We start from the raw sequence: 9,624 nt of genomic DNA, 5'->3' as shown, positions 1-9,624 counted from the left end.
TTTTTTTTTTGCTTTCCATTTGCTTAGTAAATATTTATCCATCCCTTTATTTTGAGCCTATGTGAGTCTTTGCATGTGAAATGGGTCTCCTGAATACAGAACACAACTAGGTTTTGACTCTATTCCATTTGCCAATGTGTGTCTTTTAATTGTGGCCTTTAGCCCATTTACATTTAAGGTTAATATTGTTATGTGTGAATTTGATCCTGTCATTATGATGCTAGCTGGTTATTTAGTGAGTTAGTTAGACATTAGTTATGTTAGCTGATGCGGTTTCTTTATCATTTCGATGGTCTTTACAATTTGGTATGTTTTTGCAGTGGCGGGTACTGGTTGTTCCTTTCCATGTTTAGTGCTTCGTTCAGGAGCTCTTGTAAGACAGGCCTGGTGGTGACAAAATCTCTCAGCGTTTGCTTGTCTGTAAAGGATTTTATTTCTCCTTCACTTATTAAAAGTTGTTTGGCTGGATATGAAATTCCGAGTTAAAAATTCTTTGCTTTAAGAATGTTGAATAATGGGCCCCACTGTCTTCTGGCTCGTAGGGTTTCTGCTGAGAGATCTGCTGTTAGACTAATGGCCTTCCCTTTCTGAGTAACCCGACCTTTCTCTCTGGCTGCCCTTAACATTTTTTCCTTCATTTCAACCTTGATGAATCTGACAATTATGTGGCTTGGGCTTGTTCTTCTTGAGGAGTATCTTTATGGTGTTCTCTTTATTTTCTGAATTTGAATGTTGGCCTGTCTTGCTAGGTTGGGGAATTTCTCCTGGATAATATCCTGAAGAGCATTTTCCAGCTTGGTTCGGTTCTCCCCATCACTTTCAGGTTCACCAATCAAACGTAGGTTTGGTCTTTTCACATAGTCCCACATTTCTTGGAGGCTTTGTTCATTCCTTTTCATTCTTTTTTCTCTAATCATGTCACCATGCTTTATTTCATTAAGTTGATCATCAATCTCTGATATCGTTTCTTCTGCTTGATTGATTCGGCTATTGATACTTGTGTATGCTTCATGAAGTTCTCGTGCTGTGTTTTTCAGCTCCATCAGGTCATTTATGTTCTTCTCTAAACTGGTTATTCTAGTTAGTAATTCCTCTACCCTTCTTTCAAGATTCTTAGCTTCCTTGCAACAGGTTAGAACATGTTCCTTTAGCTCAGCAGAGTTTGTTATTACCCACCTTCTGAGGCCTAGTTCTGTCAATTCATCAAATTCCTTCTCTGTCCATTTTTTTTTCCCCTTGCTTGCAAGGAATTGTTATCCTTTGGAGAAGAGGCATTCTGGTTTTTGGAATTTTCAGCCTTTTTGCACCGGTTTTTCCTCATCTTCGTGGACTTACCTACTTTTGGTCTTTGATGTTGGCAACCTTCAGATGAAATTTCTGTGTGCACATCCTTTTTGTTGATATTGATGCTATTCCTTTCTGTTTGTTAGTTTTCCTTCTAACAGTCAGGCTCCGCAGGTCTGCTGGAGTTTGCTGGAGGTCCACTGCAGATTCTGTTTACCTGGGTATCACCAGCAGAGACCACAGAACAGCAAAAATTGCTGCCTGTTCCTTCCTCTGGAAGCTTTGTCACACAGGGGCATGCACCAGATGCCAGCCAGAGCTCTCTTGTATGAGGTGTCTGTCAAAACCTGCCGGGAGGTGTCTCCCTATCAGAAGGCATGGGGGTCTGGGACCCACTTGAGGAGGCAGTTTGTCCCTTAGCAGAGCTCGAGCACAGTGCTGGGAGATCAGCGGCTCTCTTCAGAGCCGGCAGGCAGGAAAGTTTAAGTCTACTGAAGCTGTGCCCACAGCTGCCCCCTTCTCCCAGGTGCTCTGTCCCAAGGAGATGAGATTTTTATCTGTGAGCCCCTGACTGGGGCTGCTGCCTTCCTTTCAGAGATACCCTGCTCAGAGAGGAGGACTCTAGAGAGGCAGTCTGGCTAGAGCAGCTTTTGCCGAGCTGGGGTGGGCTCTGTCCAGTCTGAACTTCCCAGTGGCTTTGTTTAGCCTGTGAGGGGAAAACCACCTCAGTAATGGTGGATGCCCCTCCCCCAACCAAGCTCGAGCATCCCAGGTCGACTTCAGATTGCTGTACTGGCAGTGAGAATTTCAAGCCAGTGGATCTTAGCTTGCTGGGCTCTGTTGGGGTGGGATCTGCTGAGGTAGACCACTTGGCGCCCTGGCTTCAGCCCCCTTTCCAGGGTAGTGAACAGTTCTATCTCGCCAACAATCCAGGTACCACTGGTGTATAAAAAAAGCTCCTGCAGTTAGCTCAGTGTCCGCCTAAGCAGCTGCCAAGTTTTGTGCTTGAAACCCAGGGCCTTGGTGGTGTAGGCACTGAAGGGAATCTCCTGGTCTGCAGGTGGCAAAGACCACGGGAAAAGCGTAGTATCTGGGCCAAAGTGCACTATTCCTCAAGGCGCAGTCCCTGAAGGCTTCCCTTGGCTAGGGGAGGAAGTTCCCCAACCCCTTATGTTTCCCAGGTGAGGTGATGCCGCACCTTGCTTTGACTCGCCCTCCATGGGCTGTACCCAGTGTCTAACCAGCCTCAATGAGATGAATCAGGTATCTCAGTTGGAAATGCAGAAATCACCCGGCTTCTGAGTTTATCTCACTGGAAGCTGCAGATCAGAGCTGTTCCTACTTGGCCATCTTAAAATGTGATCTTCTTTACTTCATATTAGAATGTGAACTCAATGTGGTAACACTTATTATTACAAACATCTGAAGCACTAATCGACTGTGCTATGTGTTGAAACAGCTAAAATGGGAGAACAATTTAATTATTACTTGCTTAATGTAGTATGTTGGGTATGAAAATATTCTCAAACATATGCTCTTGAAAAAAATTAAAAAAAAAATAGATACCTGGTAATGAAAAGGTTGGGAATCCATAATCTAGTCCAAAACTTTACATAAATGAAATGATAATGATGATTAACATTTAATAAGTGCTTATTGTGTTCCAGGCACTGAGCTAATATCATTTTACTCCACCTCTTACCCCCGTAAAAACTTGGAGGACAGATTTATTAATTTCTTCACTCTACAGATGAAAAGGACTCAGTAAGGCTTAGAAAATTTAAAAGTCTTGCACAGCTAATATTTGTCATGAAGAGGTTATGTGACTTTTGTAGATGCCATGACAATCTAAATTATTCTAATTTTCGAACTGATTGATATGTATTACCACCATTTTATGCTTTTTGCTACTTTGTTTTAGATCAGTCCTGTTAAGGAGAAATGAGTATATTATTCATCCCTTTCTTTCTTTCATATATAGTACCCACTTGCTAGGTAAAATCTCTGATGAAAGCACATTTTTCCTTTGTAATAAAGACAGCAAGACATAGCTTTCCTGATACGGTACCTGACCTCCTTTCTCCACCTCATCTGAAACACATCCTCTGTCTCTGCCTTCTTGGTAGAAAGCACTAAGGGGGAGATGATGTATAATTACTTGTCTGGTAGGGTTTTAAATTATGTGAACAACTGTCTATCTACAAAAAAAGTGTAGCTATCCATTCTTTCCTCAGTCAGTATATGATAAGAACTTTGGGAAGTGAAAAGAACTTTGAGGTAGTTTGAAATGAATGACCTAGACATTCAATGATTTATGTCCACTATCTGATTTTCTTTGAGGAAATGACTGATTTCCCAAGCCTGCAAACAAAGAACATGAAACAAACAACAAATTTCAAAGATGAAGCTAAAAACACTCCAGAATCAGAAAGGATATGTTCAGTCTGAGCCAACCGTCACATCTTTAACCCTTCCATCTGTTGATGCACATTAGAAAAAGGAAGAGAGAAAAAAAAAATACATCCAGCCTGTTAGCTGAGTAATTTAATTTTCATGTTATTTGTGAGCTGGTGAGGCATGCTTACCTCTCTCTGTGTGTAAGCATTGAGGCTGGCAATTAACCCTGTTCCCTTTAGCAATCAAATTTGTTTGGGGGCTTCACTCAAAGCCATCTCAGACTGAGCACTATGCTAATGACCTATACTGGGCTTGACTACTGTGGAAGTGCAAACGATGGCAGGCAGGATGGTGCGGGCTTTTCTTTCCAAAACACCTTTATGTATATAACTCATTAGACCAAACAGAAAAACACAGTGGTTGGAGATATTATTAAAATGGTATTTTAAAAGTTTCATCTCTGTTTTCTTTTCATTCCAGCTTTATTGAGGCATAACCAAAATAATCTTTGTGATATTTCATGTGTTCTTTATTATCTTTCTCTATGTTTCTGTTTTCCCATATCTCTTTGTGTCTCATTCTAGACGATTATTTTGGTTATAAAGAAAAACACCTGAATCTTAATTCAAGATGTAAACCCAGATTTGGGGGAGGGAGGATTCTAGAATGTCTCCTCAGAGGCCCTTTTCTCAGCTGTTGAGGACTGCTTTTTAATGTAATAAGAAAAGCATAGCCCTGAGATGTTTGACCAATATGGCTCTCAGGTATATGAGTTTAGAGAACCTCATGTTTTTCATGGGTGTCCAATCTTTTGGCTTCCCTGGGCCACATTAGAAGAAGAACAGTTGTCTTGGGCCACACATAAAAGACACTAATGATAGCTGATGAGCAAAAACAAAACAAAATAAAAAACTAAACAAAACAAAATCCCGTAATATTTTAAGAAAGTTTACGAATTTGCATTGGGTCGCATTCAAAGCTGTCCAGGACTGCATGCAGCACACGGGCAACGGGAAGGACACAGTTATTTTAGAGCTTTAATCCATTTTCACCCACAGTTTTGATTACTGGACTGGTAAGATTCTGAATTACTCTCTGCCTCTGTCCACCCCAAATCAGCACAGCTGTGAGGCATGTAAAGTCTTTCCACTTCAGATTTGGTCTACTCACCAGCAGCATCTCCATCACCTAAGAGTTTTGCAAAATGTTCAACATTTGAACATCTACCCAAGACATACCGAATTAGAACCTGCATTTTAACAAGATCCCCGGTGACTCATATACAAATGAAAGACTAAGAAGCACAGGCCTAGAAGGCGTCTCCTCCCATTGACAAAGGGTAAAGAAAGGAGGTGTCTCAGAACTTGGAGTTAAAAAACTCTCCTGTGGTGATAGAGAGAAAAAGTGTGGTGGGCAAAGAGGGGAGCCAGTGTATATATGTGTGTGTATGTGTGAGAGAGAGATAGAGAGATAGATGAAATGAGGTAAAAAGATTCACCTGCACAATGAGTCCTGCCTAAAAGTTTTCAGCACATTCTGCATCTCAGCTGCTAGGACTTACTCTTAGTTGACTACTACGCATATTTACTTTCTATATCCTGCCTGAGATGTTCACAAAATGTCCTAAGTAGCAGGAAAATAACCTGAATTTTTGTTCTTTATCCAAGCACTAGGTTTGACAGAGGTAGTCTTCCTGACATTGCCGTCACTGGCCAAGAGTAAGGAAGCTCACTAAAAGTTCTCTTGATTATTTGAAGCATGGTTTCAGCCATGCTATTCTATCAAAAGCAGCACAGATCTCTCTCGATCATTCGGCATTCTTCATATTACATCATCACATGTAAAACTGTTGATTCTCAGGTTAGAAGGAATCATTTTAAAAAGTACAATTTCTTACCTGATACTGGAATCCCTGTCATAATATAGCTAGTCATTGCCAAACTACACTTGGAAAAAATAAATGAAAGAAAACTCAAAACTCAAAATTCATGCTCATATGCTGTTGAACATTTAGTGACATTGCAGCTACCTTATTTGAGAAGGCAGCATTCCACTGATAACATATATCACCCTCCTTTAAGTATGGCATGCTCCTCTTGAAAACAGTTAAATTTCAGAACAACAGTGCAGGAAGGAAAAAAGTCCCTTCATAAACAAATACTTTTGCATAAATGAAAGAATATACAGTACTCATAAAATTGATCATTAGAGCCTAGCATGAGAAAGATAGTCTTATAATAACAGTAATACTAATAGCAATAAAAATACCCTCTGAGATTTACTGATCAGAGAAAATATTTGCTATTATTATTATTATTATATTACTGCTAATAATAATAATGGGTTACTTGCTAAGATATTGGGCCTTTGCTGTAACTAAGTAAGCATACTTAGAAAGTGCTCCCCTGGAGACATTTCTTCAATTAATAAAGAAGACTGACAGATCTTCTCAAAGCCTATTGCCAGGTACAAATTGATTGCCTCCCTGTAATAACTGTTTAATTTGCTTTCCAGTACTAATCATGTTATGCAAATTGTTGGCCTCTGCCATTTGGTGACAAGGCAGATGGTATTTGGATGGGCCCAGTTGAGCTGCTCACCCGCCCCACCTCCCACTCTTGGCCTTTTCCTTTCTCCCTTCCCCCATCCTGTCCCTTTCCCCTGCTCGTAACCCAGGCACAGATCTGGGGCTACGTGTTCCTCTAAGAAGATGTTGAATAGCACATTGGAAATGAATGAGTAAATTGGTCAGACCTCTAGAGCAGCAGCTAAGGGAAGAGGCATCCCTTTGCCATGTACCATGACCTCTCCCCTTGCTTAAAGAAAAGCTGTAAGTTTACAGTATGAATTAGTATGGCCCCATCACAGACACAGATTTAGAGTCATAGAAGGCCAAAGTGGGTAACTTGGTGATTAAAAAAAAAGTCAATGTCCCAAAAGAAGGGGAAATTGTACCAGGGTGCTGGAGAGGGACGGGAATTGGCAGTAAATACGATGAAAGCACATGATGGAAAAGAACATTGATATATCATTAGGCATATCAGGGAACTCTAGAACACAGTCACCTTTGACGACTGAAGTATAGTTTCCCCAACCCTACCTTGTTACCCATAGCTCCTTGACTTATTTGGGGGTATGCTTAGTTTTTGTCTTCTTGCATAGCTTTCGTCTTTCTGCTTCACTGGATGAAAGGCCCACAAAGAATCAGGAATATTCAGAGGCATGCATTGTAGTTACGACCACTTATGTTAAAGTTCCCAAGTGTACATTCATATCTCTGCATGTCTAGACATACTATTCTGCCATCTTGGTGGAATGTCCTTCACATTCTGAATTATCAAGACTCATTTCAAAGATCCCAGTTCTTATCTGAAGCTTTCTCTTCCTGTGCCCTCCTAAGGCAGTGCTTTTTTCACATTCACTTGTTGCTTAGCTAAGTAAGAGCAGACCTTTCAGTCCTACACACAACACCCTCCATGCTATAACCTAAACATAGTTTTCTGTTCCATCTTCCACTACCTCTCCAGACCTATGGTATGGCCATATTTTACTGGACCACATACTTCCCTTCTGTCTGTGCCTTGTCTTTGTACTTTCTTCTGTCAGAAATTTTCTTACAGAGTTCAGTAATCACATCTTATATTTGTTAAACATAATCAGTAGAACTATTTCCTTCTTGAAAATGCTATCGGATGTGATATATATCTATTAAAACATATATCACTTATATCATCTACATATATATCTAATTCTTTGGAGACATTAAAAATTACTTGATGGAAGATACTTGAAGACTTTCTGATAATGCCCCACAGAACTTTATTTCTCCTCATGGAACTCATAGTTTGCTTCATGTGATGAACACCATTTCCAAGGACACTTTTTAAAAAGAGGTTTACATAGAAAACGTCGTAGCAATGTGAAATGTGAAAATCTTTTTTAGCTTTAACTTTAAACAAAGTTAGTTTCCACTACAAGGAGTTTAAAATTTATTTCCAATTTCCAAGAAATACATGACTGCTGATTTTATCAGTGGGAAATAAGCCAGCAAGGAGACCACACATACAGTACAAAATGCTCACTTTAGGAGCACAGAGAGGTGTCATGCCATTCAACCATTTCTGAAACTGGTAAAGTGGACAGTACTGAAGAAATGTAAGGCCTGAAGAAGAGTTTTGTTAAGAGAGATTTGGATCTTAAAGATCGTAGTGTGAGAAGCACTTCTGAACCACAGCTCAATACCAAGCTAATACTGATTACCTAAATGAGATACATTGAAAATGTAATGTTTGCAAAACTGAAGAGTACATACTTTATTTATTTGTTTCTTGAGATGGAGTTTTTTGCTCTGTCATGTAGGCTGGCTAGCAGTGGCACCATCATGGCTCACTGCAACCTCCACCTCCTGGGTTCATGCAATTACCCTGCCTTAGTCTCCATAATAGCTGGGATTACAGAGGCTCCAAGAACAATGCCCAGCTAATTTTTGCATTTTTAGTAAAAATGAGGATTTCACCACGTTGTTTGGGCTGGTCTCAAACTCCCGACCTCAAGTGATCTGCCCACCTCGGTCGCCCAAAGTGCTGGGATTATAGACATGAGCCACCACGCCTGGCCTAAAGAGTACATACTTTAGGATGCTTAGTTACTAAAACACAATTTTCCTTTAAAGTACATGCTTGGAAAGCCAAATACCACAATACCATATGTTCTCACTTATTAGTAGTAGCTAAACAATGGACATACAAAGTGGAATAATAGACATTGGAGACTACAAAATGTGGGAGGGACGTGAAGGTTAAAAGATGACTTATTGAGTAAAATGTTCACTATTCCGAAGTTCCAATGACAGATATACTACAAGCCCAAACTTCACCACTATGGAATATATGCATGTAAGAAATCTGCAGTTGCACTCCCTAAATATATATTTTTAATAAAACATAATCAACACTTAAAATAAATTTAGTTTGAATTAAAAAACAAACAAACAAACACACACACACACACAAAAAAAAAACAAAACAAGGGTCTGCTGAGTACCTGACATTGATATTGGGAGCAAGCAATTTTGTAGGTGGGATCTCCTCTCAGGGGAAAAGAAGAAAATAAGAAAAAATATAAAAAAGAAGAAAAAATATTATAGAACCCTGAAAAAAATAACCAACCAACCAACAAACAAACAGAAATCAAAACCAAGAAAACCTAACCATATGATGACTACACAGAAGATGGGCAAAAGGTGTTCCCATTCCCAATGTCAGAAAATTCTATTCTCACTGCCACCATCCCAGTTTAAACTATCTTTTCTTGCCAGGGTCAATGCAGTCATCTACTAACATGTTTCCCCAAACCCTGCCTGGCTCTCTGTAAGTACATACTTCATATAGCCAGAACATTTTTCTGAATGAAAACCCAGCTTATGTCATCACCATCCCCTATATCCTATCCCATTCCTTCAGTCTCCTAGCTTATCCATTCGCTCCCTGAAGACTTGTTCAGCTTTTATAGGCACTATAGGTACAGAAATAAAGCAGGATGAGTTACCCTAACCCCCACCTCAACTCCAGTAGCTTATATATTAGGGATCAAGTCCAAATTCCTCGATATGACATACCAGGCTCAGGCAATCTAGAAATGCTTCTCTCTCCAACCTCCTGCCCACTTCCCCTTGGCTTCTCCATTCCATTCTTTCTTTTACCAATACACTCATACTTACTTTTGTTTCTCTATTAGTACTATCCACATTCTCTTTTGACTCCCATTTTTCTCATAAGAGGCTTTTTGTGCTAAAATACCTTTCCTCATCCATCTTAGCCTACATTCCCATGGCTAACTACTACTTCTTTCCTGTATTCCTTTTATCACTCTGTTTTCTTTGTGTGTGTCTGCTTCCTCCAGCAGACTGTTAACTCCCTCAGATACATTTAGTGTTATTCACTG

The 9,624-nt window shown here is 39.9% G+C and overlaps 1 long non-coding RNA gene across 1 annotated transcript in view; it reads left to right on the top strand.

Moving 5' to 3' along the window:
* Positions 1–6,137, top strand: part of LOC105544634 — a 13,006-nt gene extending 6,869 nt beyond the window's left edge. The window contains exon 2 of the long non-coding RNA XR_001006799.1: positions 4,801–6,137. This is a non-coding gene — a long non-coding RNA (uncharacterized LOC105544634). The remainder of the gene's footprint in view (positions 1–4,800) is intronic.
* Positions 6,138–9,624: the final 3,487 nt, after the last annotated feature.

This window comes from Mandrillus leucophaeus, unplaced genomic scaffold (genome assembly GCF_000951045.1).
Source record: "Mandrillus leucophaeus isolate KB7577 unplaced genomic scaffold, Mleu.le_1.0 Scaffold302, whole genome shotgun sequence".
Taxonomy (NCBI): domain Eukaryota; kingdom Metazoa; phylum Chordata; class Mammalia; order Primates; family Cercopithecidae; genus Mandrillus; species Mandrillus leucophaeus.
This window is presented reverse-complemented; position numbering and strand designations above follow the sequence as displayed.